At 39.9% G+C, this 22,489-nt stretch overlaps 1 long non-coding RNA gene across 1 annotated transcript in view; it reads left to right on the top strand.

The window, feature by feature from the left end:
• The window catches only part of LOC119566742, a 114,113-nt gene extending 102,408 nt beyond the window's left edge, over positions 1-11,705 (top strand). Inside the window, exons 9-10 of the long non-coding RNA XR_006291158.1 lie at positions 11,357-11,492; positions 11,590-11,705. This is a non-coding gene — a long non-coding RNA (uncharacterized LOC119566742). The remainder of the gene's footprint in view (positions 1-11,356; positions 11,493-11,589) is intronic.
• The last annotated feature ends 10,784 nt before the right edge of the window (positions 11,706-22,489 follow it).

Raw genomic sequence — 22,489 nt, 5'->3', positions numbered from 1 at the left:
CTACTGTTAATTGAATTGTCTCGTTAGACTGACCTCACACTTGGTAAGGCAACTCCCATCTTTTCATGTATTTATACCTGCTCCTGTATTTTCCACTCCATGCATCTGATGAAGTAGGTTCTAGCCCACAAAAGTTTATGCCCAAATAAATTTGTTAGTCTCTAAGGTGCCACAAGGACTCCTCGTTGTTTTCACTTTCCATCAGTAGATCTCAAAGGCTTTATAACGGTGGTTACTATCATTGCCATTTTACAGATAGGAGAGATGACTTAGGACTTTTCTACACAGTAGTGGTAATGCGCAGTAGGAGTGATTTGTGAAAAGCTTTAGCATGCTCTAACTGCCCCATGTAGACCCTACTGGCATGCTCTGAAAGGTACCTAGTTCATGCTAACCTAGTCCATTACATTAATGCTAAGTAGGTACCTTGTAGAGCACACCATCAGGGTCCATGCAGCACATTAGTGTGCTTTACAAGTCCCACCCCTCTGGTGTGCTTTGCCATGCCTTGGTGACAAGCCCTATGATTATTATTTAGTACATCATTCTGGACAAAATAAAAATTATGGAGTTTTTGAGCATTATAATTTGTAAGCAATTAACATCAAGCTTTAATTTATATTTTTGTTTGGATTGGATTGTTTGCCTTTCACAATTTGCCTTCAAAAGGAACATTGCAATGACTGACTATATCTTCAGGGATTGACAAGGCTATTAAAGATGTGAAAGTTTGTGTTGCTTTGACTAGCCCACATAGATTCCTAATTTTCTCAAAGGCAAAACACAGTTTGGGGCCTGCTCAACTAACAAAAAGGCATTACATAATCTACATCATTTGTATGAAATGATATCACTTAAATGATCCCATAGAACTTCTCACATCCTAAAATTTATCAAACTTACTTTTTCTTATGGGTCTCTAGTTTCCTCATTTGCAAAACACCAAAATAGGATTCAAACCTGATGACAAAATATTGTCAAAATAGTTATCAATTAGAACAACATTAATGGATCACAGTATTGGCAATTAAATACAAAGCCTTTCACCAAGTCAAATATGGCTCAGGTCAGTAGGGATCAAACGTCATTACTGTATCATGATCAGTGGAACTGCAGTCAGATGGCCCAGGTTCTCTGGAGGGACTCTTACTGGGGAGAGAACTGGTGGAGTTAGACGCAACTCAGCCACATGGAGAGTGCAATCCACAGGTTTCAGTAAAGTTCCACATGTTCAACTCAACCTGCATTCAACTTCATTCTTTGCGAATGAAACATGGGAGAAGCAGTTGAGATATGAGTTTTCTGTAGTGCAGCAGCTGGCAGCGTGAGCCATGGAAATTGGTCTGAAGTGCCCTGGAGCCCTGGATTTTATGGACATAAACCTAGCCCAGCACTGGAACTGGTGGAAAGAGGAGTTTGAGCTGTACACAGGTCTGGCCATGCAGGAGGATGACAACAGCAGGAAAATAAAATTATTATTTTATCTTATTAGGGAACAACATAGAGAGATCTGCACCACTCTGAAGCTCACTCCTGTTGCAACCTCACAGCAGTCCTAGGAGCCCTGCGGAATTACTGCTCCTGAAAGGAGAACAAAATTTTGCCATGACATAGGTTTTTCTCTAGAGTCCAGTCTGAAGCGGAGAGATAGACCCCCTCTGTTGCTGCCTTATGGCTGCTGCAAGCAATTCTGGGGACTTAACAGACTCTCTGATGTGGGACAGGATAGTCTACAGCACTTGGAATCACTATATTTAGGAGTGGCTGCTTCTGGAAGGTGATCTCACATTAGACAGATGCTTACTCCTGGGGCATGCAGTAGAAGCTTCAAAAGAAAGGATGAAAGCCGTAGGAGGCACAGCACACTGAGAAGCACAACAGCAAAGGTGAGCCGGTGACCAGGCTTCCATATCCATAATGAGATGCATTTATTGTGGGAGACAGCATGAGTGGGAAAAGGAGACATGCCCTACACTAGGACAGCATTGCAAGCAACGTGGCAAGTTGAACTATTTCAGTAGAGTGTATCAGAGTAGGGGAAGGTGAAAGATATAGACTTGTACAAAAGAAGGACTTGACATCAAATAGCAGTGATGATATCATGACTCTGTCCTTGAGTTCGAGAACAGGTTAAGGCTGTTGGGACAGGAAAGCAACAAGGGACAATACCAACCTTCTTTCATGTGACAATGTTAATAGGTAAATGCTCTGCGAAATTTCAACTGGATAGTGGGGCCTCCTGTAATGTGATTTGTGAGGGTGAATGGACTCAAACACACCCATTACAAAAAGAGGAAACAATCTGTTAATGTACAATGAGAGCATAATGGAAAATGTGACCTCACAGTAACTAACCTGAAAAATAACAGACTGACCAACTGAAATTTGTAGTGGTGGATAGTAAACACAGTAGATCCCACTTGGGGAATTCAGCCATAGAAGCCATGGATCTGAACAGGGTGAAGTGTCAGAATTTTATATCTGCAGTACAAGCAGCAAAAAAGGGGAGTTCCATGGACAATGGAGACGATTTTAAAAAAGATATTTTCCAAAGGTGAAGAAAAGCTGTGACTGGAAGTGGACCTCACAGTGGAACCTGTGTGCTTACCATGAAGGAAAATGTTAGCAGCACTGTGTGATCCGGTATGCATGGAGCTCAAAAGTCTGCAGATCAGTGTATCAAAACACATGTATAGTCCAATACAGCCTGTGTAGGCAGAATAATGAAGCCGTCAAGCAAATTAAGCATCTGCATAGACCCAAAGCCACTGAACTGGACATTGAAAAGATGTCATTATCCATTATTCATGATTTATGACATCTTGCCCGAACTTTCCGAAGCCAGAATCTTTACAGTCTGTGATGTCAGGAATGGGTTTTGGCTCATAAGCCTAGAGAAAGAGTCCTAGCATGCTAACAACCTTTGCAACACCATTGGTCACTACAGATGGTTGAGCATGCCCCATAGGCATAAGCTCAGCACCAGAGGAGGTCCAGAGAAGACTCACATGAGTGCTGGAAGGGCTTCCTGAGGTGAAAATAAGTGCAGATAGTATCCTCATTGTAGGTGAAGGGAGCAATGACACAGAAGCTGAATGAGACCATTCAAGCTGTTCTACAACGATGGAGGGACATGAACATAAATCGCAACCCAGAAAGCAGAATAAGGTGACACACATTGGATATCCGCTCATAGCAGAGGGACTGAAAGTGATCCTAACAAGATCAAAGCAAACAGAGATATGCCAGCTCCAGTGGATGTGAAACAGTGCTTCGTAGGAATGATATATTTTGGTCCATATTCAGTCCATATCTGACTGCTGTAGCAGAATCCATACATCAACTCTCAAGAAAGGATGTTGAGTGGGACTGGGCAGGTCCCTGACAGCAAGCATTTGACATGCTGAAAGAAATGGATGCCCGTGTCCTGAAGTACTGTCATCCAGGAGAGCTACTGACACTCCAGTGTGATGCACTGGAGAAAGGATTGTGTGCATCTCTTTTGCAGGAGCAGATGATTGCTTATGCCAACAGAGCCCTGTCATAGACTAAACAGTGGTATGCCCAAATTCAAAAAGATCTTCTGGCTGTGGTATTTGGAGTGGAGTGATTCCATCAGTACACCTCTGGCCACTCAGTGCGATCAGATCACAGACTTCTAGAGATAATCATGTGACAAAAATGTGAATGATAGTTGAGAATCATTTAAGAACACCTTACTGAGTGAATGATAGTTGAGAATCATTTAAGAACACCTTACCTAGATACCCTGAAAGCCACACCACACAATCAAGGAGGGGTATAGTGGCACCCAACTCATATAAGGTGACTACGCAAGAGGGACACGTGATCCGAAGGAACAAGGGGCACATATAAGTCAGCAAACAACACCTAGAGAAAGCCTCAGAGTTGGTCACAGAAGAGAGAAACAGACCCATCCAGCGGCCAACCCCACAGGGAGGGAGGAGACTCCACAGAGAGACAGCATGCTAGACTTGGAGACAGGTGAGAGGGAGATAGAAGTAGGTCACTCCCGGTGTGGCCACCTGTTGAGGAGACCAAACTGTCTCAAAGAGTACGTAACCAGATGAGTATGTGGTAAAGACAAGACTCCAACCCATCTGTGTGCTAGCAATCTCTGGCTGAAGGGATGTGGGGTGGGGGACTGGCCATCAATTATTGGTTTTTAATGTACATATTTAACCATTTATAAAATACAGAAGATGTATCATGATCCATAGAACTGGAGTCAGAAGGCCAATATTCCCTGGAGAGACTGTTATTGGGGGGAACAACAGGGAAACAGAGAACTGGTGGAGTTAGGTTGGAAGCAATGCAGCCACATGGACAGAGCAATCCACAGGTTTTAAGAGAGTTCCATATGTTCATCTTAACCTGCATTCAGCTTCACTCTTTGCAAGTAAAACAATTACCACCCATTTGATTGCCTATGTGAAATTAGTTCATGGTCTCAATCCAGTTTCTAATGGACAAGTATCCACATCACAATTGATGCTAGTTAGCATTATTAGCTCAGAGATAAAGGATTTAATTAGGCCATAAAAATATTGCATTGTCCTCCATCTCTAGAACTACTCCCTCCTGATCAGGATTAAATGACACTGGCAAGATCGTGTGAGGAATTTTGCTTGCTTCCCTTACTGTACCTCATCTGTAGATAAATATATATGGCAGGACTTTATTCTCCAGCAACCCTTCCCAAGCACTGCATTCACTGAAAAAAATATATATTGTTTTCATTAAAGCAATTTGAAAAATGCTAAAATGAAAGGGTGCAGCATTAGTAAGTTACACCAGCTTTATATGTCTCTGCTCAGCTATTCTAGAGGAAAAAATGCTGTTACTTTAGCAACTACCATAAAAAAATGGTACTTGAGCTCAGAGCTGCCTCTCTATCATTGCCCAGTGCCTGAGATCTTTCTATATGTAGAATGGCTCCCAGAAGAAATAAATATTACCATGCAGGATTCCTTTAGGACACCCTGACAGAGTTAAATAGAATCTTTTCCCTTTCCAGGAGCAGAATCTTCTTGCCATCAACGCATTGTTCACTAAAATACCAAGAGAATGAACATTCTTATAGCATTTTAACAGGAAATACCCATGAAGGCAATTTCTCTTAGTATTTCAGTGAGCTGCAGGGTAACAATAACCTGCAAAGGTTTGTGGGGCTGAATATATATTTTATTACATAACTTTTGAAATGGAAAATATACTGTTTGTAAATGGGGCCCTCGTCCTACACTTTCAGATTTCAGTGGCACTTAAAGCAAGCTCTAATTCTTTTCTCTTTGGGGGATATGGATAAAAACACATTCTCATGCACACCATTATTATGAGATATTTTGTATCTTTTGAAATGTACAAAGAGGGAAATGTGATAGAAAAAAGATATGCAGGTTCTTTCACCTCATGTCTGAAAAATTTTTAATTGACAATGTTTCTATTATAAAAAAAGTCTAACAATATTATTTTTATCTGATGCAGAAGGAGGTTGTGGATACAAAGACTATTATTATTAATTATTTATCACCAGAGTCTCTATCCTTGAGTTAGGTTTCAGAGTAGCAGCCGTCTTAGTCTGTATTCGCAAAAAGAAAAGGAGTACTTGTGGCACCTTAGGGACTAACCAATTTATTTGAGCATAAGCTTTCGTGAGCTACAGATTACTTCATTAGTATCTGCCCCCTCTATTCTGTTCTGCAGAAAAGACAACTATTGTACATATAATCCATCCGCTAAAGAGCAAGAGAAGGTTTATCACCTTTTCACTGCCTTACACAAATCAACAGGTTCCTAAATTCCACCTACAAGGCAGCATAAATAGTACAGGTGGTGGCGGTTGTTGTGTGTGTGTGCGCGTGCACACAGCTTGTTTTTGGACTGAAAAACATGTTGAAATTCATGCATCCTGACTAGATAAGACATTGCTGCATGGTAGATTTGGCTGAACCAGCAGAACCCTAGGAAAACTGAGTCCACAAAAGGCAAATGTGTTTCTTGTAAGGTAGGAAAGTCACAACAGGGGCCGTGGTATTCACAAGTAACTCAGAGTAAAAGATTTGAGACACATTCTACTCATTTGACTCTCTCCATTAGTCCTACTAACTTAAGTGGGATTAGTGACCCGACTAAAATGAACAGATTTTGGCCTTTTGTCTGGTTTTAGTAGGTGTACTTCAGTTTTAGATAGAGATGGACCAGGCAGGTAGTGTTCAGTTTGGGATTAGGTTTAGACTATGTTTCACATTCCAACCAGGGCTAGCCTTCAGGTATGGATTTCAGAGTGCCTTAATCTTGTAGATTTTCCTTGTGGAAATTTTATGGCAGGACCAACAAAATGGTAAAAATCTCATAAAATCAGGTTACCAGGAGTGGCAGAAATCTTGCAAGCGGAACTGGTTCTGGAAATGATGAAATCATGCAGCTGTATGTGGTGCCTCGGCATATGATTGGAGAAGCTGCTGGAACCAAGGAGCAGCAATACAGCAGTTCAGAGTTATTGCTGCTTCTGGTGGCTGCACTACCTCCCCCACTGGCTAGGGCAGCAGCTTCTTCCTCCTGTCTGGCTCCCTTTATCACTGCAGGAGAAAGGAGACTGGGTTTGGTATTTGGCACAGAGCTGCATTAGCCAGAACCAGCAACTTTTGCACCAGCTCCTGGAGCAACCCACTGGCAGAGGCAGAGAGGTTCCAAGCATTCTGAAGGGGAAGGAGATTTGATCCGGATCAGGAGCAGGTGCAGAGAACAAGATGCAGGGAAGTAACAACTAGGTGGAGGTGTCCTGTGGTGCAGGAGCTGGGTATGTGGCTAAGGAGCAGAACTGGGGGAGGGAACAGGGCTGAGCTAAAGGGACAGGATAGTAAGGAGCTGTTCTTGTGGAGGTGCGTGGGCATGGGGTTTAGAGGCGGTCCTAGGTACATGCCAAACATAGTTTGTACATGTGTATTTTGTGTAACGCATAGCAGGATTTATTGTGTGTGAAAGAAGTCTGTGCAATGGGGAGGAGTGGGAAGGAGATTTTCAGTTATTGGCTCTTCCCTCTTTGTAAAAGAGTTGGTGCTTCCTAACCCCTTTGCACATAGTCTCAAATAATTAATAGTACAAGATTTCCTGGCAAAATAAGGTGTTGTCCTGAGCTTTCCACCATCTTAGACCAAAATCATTTGCAAATATCTAATGTGAGATTATGGCTGCACTGAGCAGACCCTTTCTGATTTGGGATGTGACTCAAAGCAGAGTCGCAGCTTTGGATCTGGGGATGTGGGTCTGACCTACCTCTCCTGAAGGAGAAAGGGAGCTCAGATAGGTTCCATTTTTGATCAATTGCCAGTTTTAAATTGCTAGTTGTTCAATTACAAATTAAATTCTGTTGTACTTCCTGATTTCTTCATGGGTTCTGAAATGAGTCTATGGAAGTATTTAGGAGTGTCCAACTGCATAAGTCTTTCAACTCCACCAGTGAAGTCAGAAATGATAAAGAAGCTGCTACATTTTAAAAAGCAAAGAAGATGGCACCCTCCTTCATACTGTGTTACTGCAAAACTGCTGAAAGCTTTTGTTTGCAAATGAACTGGAGAACAGTGCCCACTCAGTTGGTCTATCTGCAGCAGAAAACTACACTACTGGCTATTAAAATTACTTTGCATAGAAAAATTCAAGTGCTATCAAAAAGACTGAATACATCAAGTTATGTAGCTTGTGTGGGGAGAGGAACATGCTTTGGAAAGGGAACAGATTTCTTATTAAATAATGATTTCAAAAAGTTTTTAACCCCGTGGGGTTTTGCAGCATTTCAACATAAGTTGCCAAAGACTTCTTTTATTAAGTAGCTTTCCAATTCTAATCTGCTTAGTCAATATCTTATGGTTCTGCATATGTATGTTAGCTTTGTAATTTCAGCTTTAAATGTGTATAAAATTTATTCTGATTTTCATATCATAGTGTTCCTCTCTTGAATTTTCAATGGAGTGACTGCAGTAGGTGACTACTGCCAGGGCAAACTGTGATAAGAGTAACTGCTGCTGAGCCTCTTCTATGGCAAGTGCCTGTAAGCCTTAGCAGCACAGAACAGCTCCTCAGATGGTCCAAGTCAGCTGACTCAGACAACACAACTTGAAACATTATAATAATAATATATGAATTCAGATCTTGAGTGAGCTGACAGTGTTGGATTTACAAATCCTGTCTAAAACACACAGGATTGATGCTGTACTTTAATTAGCAGCCTCACTGATCCTAGACTTCCAAAACTGTTATAGTGTAGTGTATACACACCTCATTTAAGTAAACAGCACCTTCACAAGAACCACTTGTCAGCACAGCAAATTTCCTTTAAGTTTCCAGGTTGGCCATTTGTCAAGTCTACAGAATTTGGAGGCTGCTGGTAATGGATTTTTTGTTTGCTTTATAAAGAGTTTCGTTCAAATACTTTGAAGAACTTTGGCAGCACGTAAGTGAACACAGCTCAATATGTAAAATGAAAGTTAGAGCATCAAACCATCAGGATATGCCAATACCCTGCTAGTTGGAAATTCTGAAACTCTGAGATGATAGTTTGTTTAGTAAGTTATAATAAGAAAAAAATTCTACAGACCTGATCTGAAATTCTAAAAACTGAAATGCCAATGTGCCTTTGAGTTTGAAGAACTCACAAAAGAGCAATGCAGGAATTGCGTTGACAGTGACATTCCCTAGATTCTGATTTTTGCAAACACAGAGCGGAAAAAAATGGACTGATTTCTTTTTTAAACTGCAACAAACTGTACTATTTATTACAAGTCTAAAAGCATTTGAATAATCTTCCTCCTCTGATCCCCTGTGCACTTTGATAATCCCTATCTCCTCTGCTTCTTCAGTCTGTCTAGCTTTTCACAAGTGGCTAGTTTCAGCTCTTTATTTATAAATTAAAAAAAAAACATTTTCAAACTTGGGTGCCTAAAGTTAGACACCTAAATCCATATTTAGGCACTTAAAAGTGGCCTGATTGTCAGAGTTTTGGGTGCTCAGTACCTCTGAAAATCAGGATACTTTTACTGAGGTGCCTACATTTTCAATTTGCATCATATCTCAAGAATAAAAATAATAAAAAAATGTTTCAGGTATTTCTAAATGCACTGCACTGTGGGTGACTGTCCTCTATTTCCCCCAAAACTGTGGGGCAGTGTACATTTGTGATAGGATTATACAAATTTTAAAAAGATTTATGAAGGTTGTAACAGGTACACTCACCACAGAGGCTGGTTTTGAGGATTAGCTCTTGCCTGGTCTGATGCCTCTTCCCAGCAGTTGCACACCCTGTGGTCACTATCTGGGACTCAGAGTGCTCCCTTTTCGTGACTTGGCCATCTGGCTAGGTCACTTTTTAGTCCTTCCCTTCTGGGGTATCAGAGTCTCACTGGAGGAGCCGTCTGTTTGCCCTATCAGGCAGTCTTCTGATCTGAGTCCAGGTCCAGTACCACTGTCCCAGTGTGGAACCTGGGCCCACTACTTCAAGTTCTAGCCCAGGAACCCTTCGTCTAGCAACTGTGGTATTCTCAGTCTCAGACCCTGTGGCTGTTTCCCTGAGCTCTTTCCTACTTCACTTCTCTATCTCCTGGCCATCTCTGGATTTACGAGCCTGAATTTCTTCTGTTCCCAGAGGCTACTTCACCACTCTCAGCTCCTCAACAACTCTACAGTCCAGGGTAGAATCCCAGGTCTTACTGTCCCCTTAGAACGCCTCTTTGTCCTAGCCAAGTCTCTTTTCTCTCTAGGGGGTGACTGCAGAGATTCACCCCTGCTGCTCTCAACTTGAGAGGGCTTCAGCAGGGCTTCATCTTCAATTAGACTTTATCAGTCCATGGATCTTCTCTAGTTATTGCCTTTCAGGTTAATTGGCCTAATTTAATATGCTCATGGCTGGTGTGGGGTGGAAACCCCATCACAAAAGTCAATAAAATATACACACTGTGGATATTAATTAATGATACCTGTTGCAAGCAAGTTGTGTGTCTTTGTTATTAAATACATTTCTCTGAATGACAACAGGAAATGCAATAACTAGATGTGAATGGGAGAGGGGGGAGAAGTTCTGCAAATCCTTACTCACCTACATAACCCTCATTGGATTAATTCCGTGCATATGGCCCATGCAGGAGAGAAAGGACTAACAGGATAAGGCTTTAGATGGACTCTCCTCAGATTTTATTTTAAAATGTAGTTTGAATATGACATTGTCTGCCATAAACCACGTTTAGTCCTACAAACACTTTTGCACCGGAGCAGTCCCCTTGAAGCTAGTTGGAGTATTCATATGAATATGGACTGGTCTCTCAACATCAGCAAGACCACCTCTTTCTTATCAGATACCCATGCACACCTGTTAACAGGGCGATCTGCTTCCCTCCAATGGACATTCCCTTGTGTAAGCTCTTTTAGTAGTTTTTAAACAGCCAGGAAAATACAGTCTGCTTGTCAAACACCAACTGGACATACATTCTGAAGTCTTTATAGATTCACTGTATTTTATAAAGGATTTAGTTTCACACACTCTGCAAGGTCAAAAAGCAACATCAACTGGGAAAACTCCTTCTGGGATCATGTCTTACGTGTTGGATATTACCACACGCAGTCAAATAGCTGGTGACTCATACCTGCTGTTTCTTGACTCTAGGTTAAACTTGGAGCATAAATTATGTCAATCGGCTCATGTAAATTTTCCACAAATTATGGCTGGGTTGTGTTATGTGGAATACTTTATTTTCCCCAACAACTACAAAGGTATATTTGAATTCAAGTCAGCTGTCAAGTAAATATTTAAGGGAGAAAAATGTGAGCTAAGGCAGCACACAATCACTAAATGGTAATTTTATGCTCTTTTTTTCATGGCTTAAGAGTCACAAGATTATCAGGCAAATAGGAAAGGATATCTTAATTAAAAATAATACATGCAATTGTGCTGAGTCTTGAGCAGTGAATAAAGATATAGCATTTGGAGAAATTATAATTTTTAAATTGAAAAAAATTAAACATTTTTAATTAAATTTTTTCCTTCTTTCCTTCCAGGCCATGATTATATCATTATTGTTCAGGATATTATGACTGCCAGAAGACGCAAAAGAATTAAGAATCAATTAATTATTAATACACTGTAATCATAGTTGAAGATTGTGGCATAAGAATAAGAATTGACCAGCAAAAATGATCGAGGGAAAACTATTAAAAAATAAAATGGGTAGAGTGAGGACTGATTCCTTTTTGATCATGGATTAATCATGCCATCCACCTATCTGTTTCTGCAGCTATCTAAATATGTGCTTGAATATTTTTTTTTGACTTCTGTCTAATTTACCAGTCCAACAGAGGCCCAGGATCTCTCCAGATGCATTCACCTTTTAAACCTTCAAGGCTCAAGGCTTCAGAAAAACCAGCCTGTAGAAGAGGAATTGAAGCACAGGGACTTTACAGTTTGAGAAAGTGGGAGTGTGCAAGTAGGAGTTTTGCTCTCTGAATCATTTCTTTTTTAAGCTTATTCATTTCAGAGTCCTTTATGGTTTAGGCTGTTTTTCAAATACTCCTTTGTTTTAGATTTTCCTGCACACAGATTGCATCAGTGCTGGGAAAACATCTCGGTGTTAAGAATACTTTGGGTTCAAAGGTACAGTGTTAGGTTCTGAATGGCTTGGCTCAATCCTGCGAACTACTGAACGAGTGATCCAGGTTTGAAGAAAATTTTGACTGTGCTGTTTCTTAGGTAAGTGGAAGTAAGTCAGAGATAATATTCGTAGGTTTGTGTGGGAGAGAAAGGGAAATCAGGGTGCCTCTTAATTCATAGATTCCAAGGCCAGAAAGGACTATTGTGATCATCTAGTCTGACCTCCTGTATAACACAGGCCATAGAACATCCCCAAACAATTTCTAGAGCAGATCTTTTAGAAAAGCATCCAATCTTGATTTTAAAATGACCAGTGATGGAGAATCCACTATGACAGCTGATCAGTAGTTCCAATGGTTAGTGACCCTCATTGTTAAAAATGTGCACCTTATTTCTGGTCTGCATTTGTCTAACTTCAACTTCCAGGCATTGGATCATGTTATACCTTTCTCTGCTAGATTGAAGAACCCATTTTCAAGTATTTATTCCCAATGTAGATACTTATAGTCTGTAATCAAGTCATCCAGTAATCTTCTCTTTGTTAAAGTAAATAGATTGAGCGCCTTGAAAAAACAACAAGGAGTCCTTGTGGCACCTTAGAGACTAACAAATTTATTTGGGCATAAAGTTTATAAAGTTTATGCCCAAATAAATTTGTTAGTCTCTAAGGTGCCACAAGGACTCCTCGTTGTTTTTACTGATACAGACTAACACGGCTACTCTTCTGAAACCTGAGCAACTTGAGTTTATCCCTATGAGGCATATTTTCTAATCCTTTCTAATCTAATCATTCTTGTGGCTCTTCTCTGGACTCTCTCAAATTTTTAAACATCCTTCTTGAATTGTGGACATCAGAACTGGACACAGTAATCCAGCAGTGGTCACATTAGTGCCAAATACAGCGGTAAAGTAACCGTCTATTTCTGCTTGTGATTGCCCCGTAGATGCATCCCAGGATCGCATTAGCTCTTTTGACCACAACATTGCACTGGCAGCTCATATTCAGCTGATTATCCACCATAACCCCCAAATCTTTTTCAGAGTCACTGCTTCCCATGATAGAATCCCCATCCTGTAAGTATGGCCTACATTCTTTTCTCCTATATGTATATATTTACATTAAGCCATATTAAAATGCATATTATTTGCTTGCACCCATCTTTCTAAAAGATCCAGATCATGCTCTATCAGTGACCTGTCCTCTTCCTTATTATAGGATCATAGACATGTAGGGCTGGAAGGAAGCTTGAGAGGTCATCAAGTCCAGCCCCTGCGCTGAGGCAGAACCAAGTAAACCTAGACCATCTTCTCCAATATATGTGTCATCTGCTAACTTTATCAGTGATGATTTTATGTTAGAAACATACCTATGTGATGATGGTTCCCTGTTTACAATTCCGGTTAATGTCTGATTCTCAAAGGGTAGCATAAGCAATGATTATGGAAAAAGGTGTTTGCTTACTCTCTGTGCTATAGAAGATCCACCTACTCAGAGGGCTTATGTTGCATAGGCTTTGTGCTGGACCTCTGGCAGGGGAATTTCACCCAGCAGCAAAATAGCAGCCTATATGGCATAGATTAGAGGATTAATTCCTAGAATAAAAAAAAGTGAGGATTGGACTCTATTGTCACTTAATTAAAGGGTTCCATCACTTGAAATGGGGTTTTATAGTATAAGTTACCACATTCCCAGAGAAGTTGTTGGTACCATAGAATTTACTTCAAAAAACAAGTAGCAAGGGAATTCTTCTTGTATGGTTCCAAGTAAGGTTGGTTGTGGCTTCTCGGGAGAGGAGAATGCAAAGGATATAATGTGAGGGACTAAGTTGTTATTTGTAGAATCCATAGATTCATGACAATGAATCCCAGATAATTAACACTATATGTGGAAAAAAATTTTCTGTGAAAAGGGTCCTCAGTTTTAGAAGCAAGGAAACAAGAAAGTTGCAAGAAGAGAAGTCCAAAATTTAAAGAGTCTCCGTGTAAATGGCCAACACCAAAGCCTATACACCATGTGCAGCCCATTTAAGTTCTCAAAATAAAGCTATGTGCCGCATATGTCTTTTTTTGTTGGCCCCTTGCAAAGGTGTGAATTTAATCTTTTGTGCACCCCTGTGTTGTGTATGCACTTACCCACTGTGCATGTACACAGTAATTTTGCATATGCACTACCCCAACTTGCATATGTATTTAATTTATTTTGCATATGCATTGTGGGCACATGCAAAAGTGTACCGGCCATTTGAACACTTTGGGCCAGACTTATTTGTAACATGTCTTGAAAATAAAGTTTAAACATAATCAGTTCAGATGCAAAGATATTTGTTCATGTACTTCTAGGTAACAGCTCTTTCTCTTAAAAGAAATCATAGCAACCAAATACAGAATGCTATTTTCATTTCACAAAATGAAGTGTAATTGTTTAGAGCATTTTCTAAAAGAACACTTTATAACCAAAGAAAAATATAGTGCAGTGTGCTGTGTTTAATGACACAATATCTTAAGATCTTCTTTGTTTCTGATTATTACCACCTCTGCATACATTCAGAATAATACTAAGCAGAAACATAAATGACTGACAGTTGTACCTCTGGGAAGAAAAAGGTCTCAGGGACATATGAAAAACCAAGATGTGCACCAAAAACTCCCTATGACTTCACTGAGAATAATCGGGCATGGAATGAATGCAAGCTTTGTATACTGTATTTTATAGCCTATATGCCAAACAGCACCAGTTTTGATTTTGAGATATGTACAGTACACATTCACTCTTTCCTTCCCAATTATATGTATTGGAAAGTAATTTTTTGCCAAACTGGGGAAAAGTCCAAGATTCACATAGTGTTTGTCTCCTATGTTCAACCTCTGCTAAGTTCAATGCTTATATTTACAGTCTGTGTTTCACAGCATATGCTGTTGCTTCAACATTTTATTTAGCAAAATAGAAATAGAGGAACAAATAAATGCACCAAATGTGAAGTATAGCCAGAAGGCTTTGACAGAAATAACAGCAGGGCTACTTCATCTTTACAGCATTTGATTCAGTGACATTGTAACTGACAAGGTTTCTGCTTTGAGCATTTAATTGTATAATTTAAAGTATAATTCAATACAACATAAAAAGCAGGAATGTTCAATTCAGTATTCATGCACATGAACCCTCAAGTTTAAAGTAACATAAACCCGAGTGAATTTGATCTTAATTTTAATATAACTATTTTACACGTAGCTCTCCAACCTCAACACACAGTTATGCATATACATATTACTGCAGTCTGTAGGTGCCTGAATTTAATCAATATTAGTGATTAACAATATACTTTTATATTGATAGAACATGAGAGCTGAAATTTTAAATCAGCAGCATTGTACTTCATAAACAGTACTACGTTGTCCAAATAGATCAAAAGGTAAGAGATTAAAAAAACAGAATAATTCACAAAGCTATTTGATCAAACCATTCTGTCTGCAGTCCATTATATTCAGTTCCATGTGTTCAGGACTATATTGATGTTTAAGTAAATTTCATCACTATGAAATGGAAGAACTAAATTAGTTATACAGACCAGTATGAGTGTAAAAGAACAAAATACCTTAGTGACTCCCTGAATACAGAGAGAACCGTATAGCCCTCATTGTTATCTGTATTACTCTTTAGGGATACTACAATTTGTCAGATTATGTACTGACTAGTTACACATGTGGAGACAAATTACTGTTCTCATACATCTTAGAAGTTCTCACCTACCTGTAGAAGGTTTTTTTAAAAATTATTATTATTACAACACACAGTTGTATACTAGAACACCACCTTAGATGATTTGGAATTGGTACTGTAAAAACGAAATGCCTAGGCAGCTTTAAAAGCTTTGCCTACAGCACACCACAAATAAAGAGATAGAAATAACTGACTGGAAATAACAGGCCACAACTTCATTCAACGGTAATAATAATAATCATACAAGAAGAGAGGTAGAATATTTCTAATTTAGAAACTATGGCCCTGTTGTGGCCCTCACTGGAAGGGGCCTAATTTTCCTTTCATGCCACTTTTATGCCGATTGTATAACTATGCTAACTTTCCAATTAGATTAATTGGAGAGACTCCTGATTTATGCTGGTGTGAGATGAGAATCAAGCAAAGAATATGTAGAGACCTCTATTGCAGGACTCAGTTGACCTAACAGAAGCAACAACTTCACTGCCAGCCAGGATAATCATATGCTAGGTCCTTGGGTCTACACTGGTAGGTAACAGAACACCTAATCCAGGGCATAATAGTCTCTATCCTGCTAGTATGGGAAATATGTTTGGTACTGGTCACCTCATTTCAAAAAGGATACTTTCGATCTTGAGAGAATTCATAGAAGAGTGACGGGAACATTCCAGGGTTTGGAAAAGCTCTCATATGAGAAGAGATTGAAAAGACTGGGATTGTTTATGTTTGAAAGAAGATGAATAAGATGGGACATGATAAAAGCATATAAAATAAGGAATTGTCTGGAGAAGGTAGATCAAGAACTTCTGTTATTTCTGTCTCAAAACACAAGAACAAGGAGACATTCAATGAAGGTAAAAGATGGGAAATTCCAAAATGATGAATGGAAATACTTTTTCATACAATATGTGATCAAACTGTTGGAACTCCCTACCATAGGGAGTCTTTGAGGACAAGAAATTAAGACTTTAAAAGGGTCTGAACATTTATATGGAAATCAAGACTATCCAGTGTTATAAATAATGGTTTAAAAGTTTTTGGAAGGGCTATTATGCCTTATGCTTCAAGGTTTAAGCCAATCTCTGACTATTAGAGATCAGAATGAGATCTGAATGGAGGAAGATTACCCTATGCTTACCTATAGTGGGGTTCATATACCTTCCATTGAAGCATCGGGTACTGGCCACTGTCAAATACAGGATACTGGACATTGTGTCTGAACCTATATTCCTAAATGCTGTTGGCCCTTTTATTCCTGTCAGCATCTCTTGATGGGGCCAATTCTCCACTACCTGGCATTTTGTGTAGTTATTTTATGCTGGTGGAAAGTACGTGAAAGACACTAGTACTATGATTAGTTAAAAAAATGACTGAAGATACAATGCAGTGGAGGATCAGACTCAAAGTCTAATCATTTGTTTCCTTCTCTTCTGATGACAGTACAGTGGTAATGCTGCTGTAGTGTCCTGCTGCGGTGTTCGGGCTTTTCGGTCTCTCTCAGTGGTGGTCGGCTATCTCCATCATCTACCTGAACTGGCTCAGATGTCTGGGAGTAGGAGATCTGGCTCTGCCAGTCAGCTCCAGGTCTTATGAATGACAACTCCCTTCTCATGGAAAGGCCCTACTTTTTTCTTTAAATTGGTCACTGCAGCATGACTGATGCAGGCCTGAAGTGGTGGCTGCAAGCACATGAATCATATGCCATGGCACTGGCACTGGAGCAGGAAGGAATAAAAGGACTTCACTCTACCCTCTTAAACCTATTACCTTGTTTTGGGAGTGGTGGAGATCCAATCATGGAACCTGTCTGTATCTGCCAGTGGACAACCTACTGCAGTTTATCCCTCCCTATTGACCTCTGGCTATACATCTATACATAGTGAAAGTAATTGTTAGGATTTAGTTAATTTTATAGTTTACTTAAAAGGTTTTTCAAAGCCATTGTGTGCTGAGGAAAGGCTTTCTCTGTCTCCAGAATGTTGTAGCTAGTTGGCTGGCCTGAAAGAGGGAGGAAATATATTAAAAAAATTTGGGGAGATTTTTTCTTTTCTGAGGTTGATTTGACTTTTGGTTTGTTTCCCAGCTGAATATTACTGCAAAAAGAACAGGGTTGACATTATTTTCTCTCTGTGCATAGGGTACCAGTGTTTTTTTGTTTCATACACTAGTTCCATTTTACTGTGGCAACTCCATTAAGTCAATAATTATATTCTGTACATGGATTGACAGACCAACAGCAAAGCCTCAGCTCAGTTAAAAAATCCTTTCCCCTCCTTCAGTGTACTTGTTTTCTTCTCACGGTTTTTGGTCTATGGTGTTGATGCTGAATGCTGATAAAACCATCCTTGGTGCAACCCCACCCAGGAACTCATCCAGGTACTGATCATGCCACATTGACATTTTCTGTTACTAGGAGGTATTAGATGGCCTGCTTTAGATACACCTTGGGCCAAATGCTGTCTAGATAATTGGGAACAAAAACACTGTTATGAAGTGGGTGAGCCAGGTATTTTAATAATATCTTTAGAAGTAAAGCTCGCTTTTTATTTGTGCCTCTGTTTTTACTGTACCCTCTAGTGCTGATTTTGGTCACACTTTACAAGAAGGGTTCTTAAATCTGCATTTAATTAAAATGTAATAAGACAGTCCCTTTATGCTGTCTTTAGTTACCTGGACTTATTCATTAAATCCCATCATCATGCACAACCATTTGGTTTGAAATGGTTACATAGTTATGAAACCTCAGGAAAATATTGTTAATAATCAGTTGATTCAGCAGGCACTCCCTCTTATTAAATCTACATGCATAATTGTCTTTGTCAAATCTTAAAGTGTTACCTTGGTATGTAGCGAGAGAGATTGTAAAAACAGTGTTTTAGTGAGACTGGCAGACATACATTCTTCTCAGTGCTCATAATAGAGACACTGCTTGCCCAAGGTCCAATAAAATCTTAAACCAGCTGTGAATGAATCATACATTCGATTTAAACAGTTACCATTTTTCAAATATGAGAGAATTCAATATATCCTGATTTTATATTGATCCAAACTTCACTGGTTTCTGCCATAGTAAGACAGGGGATCTGAACAAAAGAAACCCACATAAAAGTAAATCTAGCAGAAAGAATACGTAAAATAAATGGTGTGTTAGCCAAGTATAGTTCTCCAAAATGGATTAAGGGATCAGGTCACCCACTGCCTCAGGACAACTTCTCAAATCTGAAAAACCCTGGTGTTCACTGCCAGTAAATGTCCTGATGGAGGCTTCTTTAAAAACAGGAACCTTAACTGATCATCCCCTATGGAAATATACATGAAAGTCACAGAAACAGTTTAAAAACATAATAGTGGGAGAACAGGTTATTTACGAATCAAGTCTTTGACCAAAGGCCAGATCTCCATCTGTTGATGTTAAATGGCAGTTCTTGAAACCTTAGGATAACCGGCTGTTATATTCACAGGCTTTAAATAATTTTCTTTTGAAATGGAGAATTTAAAACCCTTGATAAAGTATGCATGTACAGCCTTCAGAGTGTAATCTGAATCTGCAGTGCTTGCTCCACAAAGCATTTTGTATTACATACCTGAGGCATAACATACATGAAAGGCTATATATGTCACCTCTCCTCCCCGCATAACCTTGTGTTTTTTAAATCTTTCTACTTAGTGAGAATAGTGAGATCACTTGTGAAGATTACAAGAAAAACAGACAGACAATCTACAAAATGGCTTTTTTTTTTTTTTTTGGTTTAGGAGTAAATAGGAGGTGGTTAAATCTGATTGTTTATATGAAACTTTACACCAGCTTTGCCCTGGGTTAGTTCACAGACTTACTTTCCTGCCATTGGGCCTAGCTAAAAATCCTCCATATGTCCCAGTAACTGCTCCTTGGGACCCCCTGACTTCTACATCGTCTCAGCATTCATATACACTAGTGGATTGGACAGTGAGAAAGAGATTAGATGAAGTATTGAAGGGAGAAAAAGAGATCAGGATGTGCCATCTTTTCAATCAGCAAGCAGGTCTGGAGTCTGAAGTTAAATCTAATGTTCATTCATTCTAAAAAACTCAGTGTTCAATGCTTAATCAGTATTTAAAAAGCAAAAAGGAGTCACAAATCTTTGAATCTACCAGATTTATAGTGTGCAATTTACTGTGTTAAAATGCCAACTATTTTCTGTCCAGATATATTTGAAAATACTCAATTTGTTTGATATTTTGTAATATTTAAGAACTAGAACTTGGGCCTGTTTTTTATCAGTAACACTTAGACCTTCTTAAAACTGCCAACTTCAGGTGAGTTGCCTGAATTGTATCATGAACTGGGGCAGAATTTTGTCCACAGATTATAAAAAAGGACAATCTCAAAAGGTCATTCATGCTCTCCAGTGGTACTTGGAGGAGGTACATTTGTGCTGGGACATGATTTAAGCTACTTGTGGCAGATTCTGAGACCCCTTGACACAAATTATTTAAACATATTTCCAGAAGGAACATTGTTCATGTTCTGTACAGTTACAAAAATAGATCTTTTAGAAATTCTTTTCTTTTCAGAACTTTCTGCAAACTGAAGAAAAACGTTATTTCTTTCCTCTGCATGCCTCCTTGAATCCTTCCCGTTTCAATAGGTTACTTGGGTATTAGTTTAGAAAGGATGTGTACAGTTAAAACTACCTGATTTGATGTTTTCATTTAGTAGGGAATACATCAATTTTTGGCCAGTAATGACTTCCTGCCAAATAAATTTCTCCCAGTCCAATAGCTAATTAATATTAAAAAAATAATTGAAAGAACCACATACTTTAACTGGCGAAATATACCTTAGCTACCATCTCATTGAGCTAGATGGATATATGCTACTATATAAAAGGAAAGGGCAAGGGTATGTTCTATGTGCCTTTCTTCACTTGCGCTTCGTATTCCAACAAGCCATTGCACACTGGCCAGACCCTTGCCTGTGGCCAGATCACAGAAAGTACAACTCAAGGGGTACTTACTGTCCTCATACTTCCCAGCACCTGATGCTGTTTAGTGCATGGCTGGTCCTCCTGCATTGTGTTAGAGCAACTTGAGGGTTGCTCTTACTGCAGGCTGCAATGACTACAGGATACAAAAATATAGCCAAGGGCTGCTGTTGCATGGAGATATCCTGCCCATTATCCTGTTTCCTGTTACACTGGTAACAGCGAAAGTTAATGGCATAAGAACCCCTAGCTGCTTCCGCACCATTAAAGAACCAGCCTTACATTGGGTGATCCCCCCCCTTGACTGGTCATATTCACTTTGTGGGCAGAAGCCACCAGCAGTGTGATGCCAAGCAGCAGCAGAGCTCCAGATCTGGCCCAGACTGCTTAACGCTGGTCCTGCGTTCAGAAAGTGAGAGAAACCAAGCCTATAGAAATGTTGGAAAATCTAATTCAATTAAAAATTATAATTATACAAATCAAAGTTCTCTTCATACTTACCGGACACCAGCAAGAACATTAGTAGCCATCTTGTTCTAGATGACATCTTGAGGTCCCTGATAGCTGTATATTTCTGTGATTCTGTTTCTATGAAATCAAATGTTCTTGGACCAACATGGCTACAACAACACTGCATACCGATGGTGGAAGCATCTGGCCAGATTATCTAGTCCAGTGGTGGGCAACCTGCGGCCCGTCAGGGTAATTCGCTGGCAGGCTGCCAGACAGTTTGTTTACATTTGCACAGCTGCCCGCAGCACCCAGTGGCCACGGTTTGCTGTTCCCGGACAATGGGAGCTGAGGGAAGCTGTGCGGGCCGCAGGGATGTGCTGGCTGCCACTTCCCACAGCTCCTATTGGCCAGGAACGGTGAACCGCAGCCACGGGGAGCTGCGGGCTGCCATGCAAATGTAAACAAACTGTCTGGCAACCCACCAGCAGATTACCTTGATGGGCCGCATGCGGCTCCGAGTCCACAGGTTGCCCACCACTGATCTAGTTCCTTAAAGCTGATTTGCATTATTCCGCAAAGCAGCCCTAAACCTGGCAGCATCAGCTAACGAAGGATTCCCCCTGCATAAGGTGACACTAATCACCACAAGTGGCTTTTATATCACCCTGATGATGTGGAAGGCACGTCATGGCTGCCATCTGGGTGTAAAGTGTTTTCAAAAGGAGGACAGTGAGAACGAATTCAAACAGCTATAGGTCCATACCTTAAACTGAGGCAGAGAATGGGATGCACAGGGATGGGGAAAAGATTGCTACAAGCCACCTTTGCTCTTTTCTTACCCTGCTACTGATCTGGTTCCAATTTAAATTGGAGCATCCTAAGGGCTTCTCTAATTTACAGTGGCTTCCAGCCATATCAAGAGATCTTCCATCTCTTCTCCAAGCCATTCAATTGAAGGGAATGGCGTAAGGAAAGAACACAGTGCAAATCATGGGATAGGATTCTTTTGATGTTAATGTACATTCAAAAATTGTGTATTATTTTAATTTTTAATATGTATCTCATGGCTATGAGATAGGGACACTTAAAAATAAAAAAAATAAAATTTAGTAGTATGGTTCAGCTCTGCTCTTCCATCTCCATTATCATGTATGTCCCTGAGATTTTTGCCACAGTGAGCTACCAGATTTGTGGTAAAGAAAGATGGGTGTTGAAAGCCTTAATGATAATGAGCTTGATAAAGCAGGGTGCTGAGGACTCTGGTCCTGATCCAGCATAAAAGTAAGCATATGTTTAAATACTCAGCACATGAGCAGGTTGGTGAGGTAATATCTTTTAATGGACCAACTTCTGCTGGTGAGAAAGACAAGCTTTTGAGCTATACAGAGCTCTTCTTCAGCTTGTCTCTCTCTCACCAACAGAAGTTGGTCCAATAAACGATACTACCTCACCCACCTTATCTCTCTAATATCCTGGAATCAATGCAGCTACAACAACACTGCAACTACATGGATAGTTCCTTGGAACTTCATGGGATGAGCCAAATGCTTAAACACATGGTTTGCTGAACTGGCTCCTTGCAGGACTGAAACCAATGAAAACTGTAATCATGAAGAAATGGAAATCTACATTTCCCAGATTAATAGGGCCGGATTCTGACCTCTAGTCACAAGTGAAAATCCTCTGTAACTGTAATGG

The sequence above is a fragment of the Chelonia mydas genome, chromosome 5 (genome assembly GCF_015237465.2).
Source record: "Chelonia mydas isolate rCheMyd1 chromosome 5, rCheMyd1.pri.v2, whole genome shotgun sequence".
NCBI lineage: Eukaryota > Metazoa > Chordata > Testudines > Cheloniidae > Chelonia > Chelonia mydas.
Note: the sequence above shows the minus strand (reverse complement) of the source record. Positions and strands in the feature narration are given on the sequence as shown.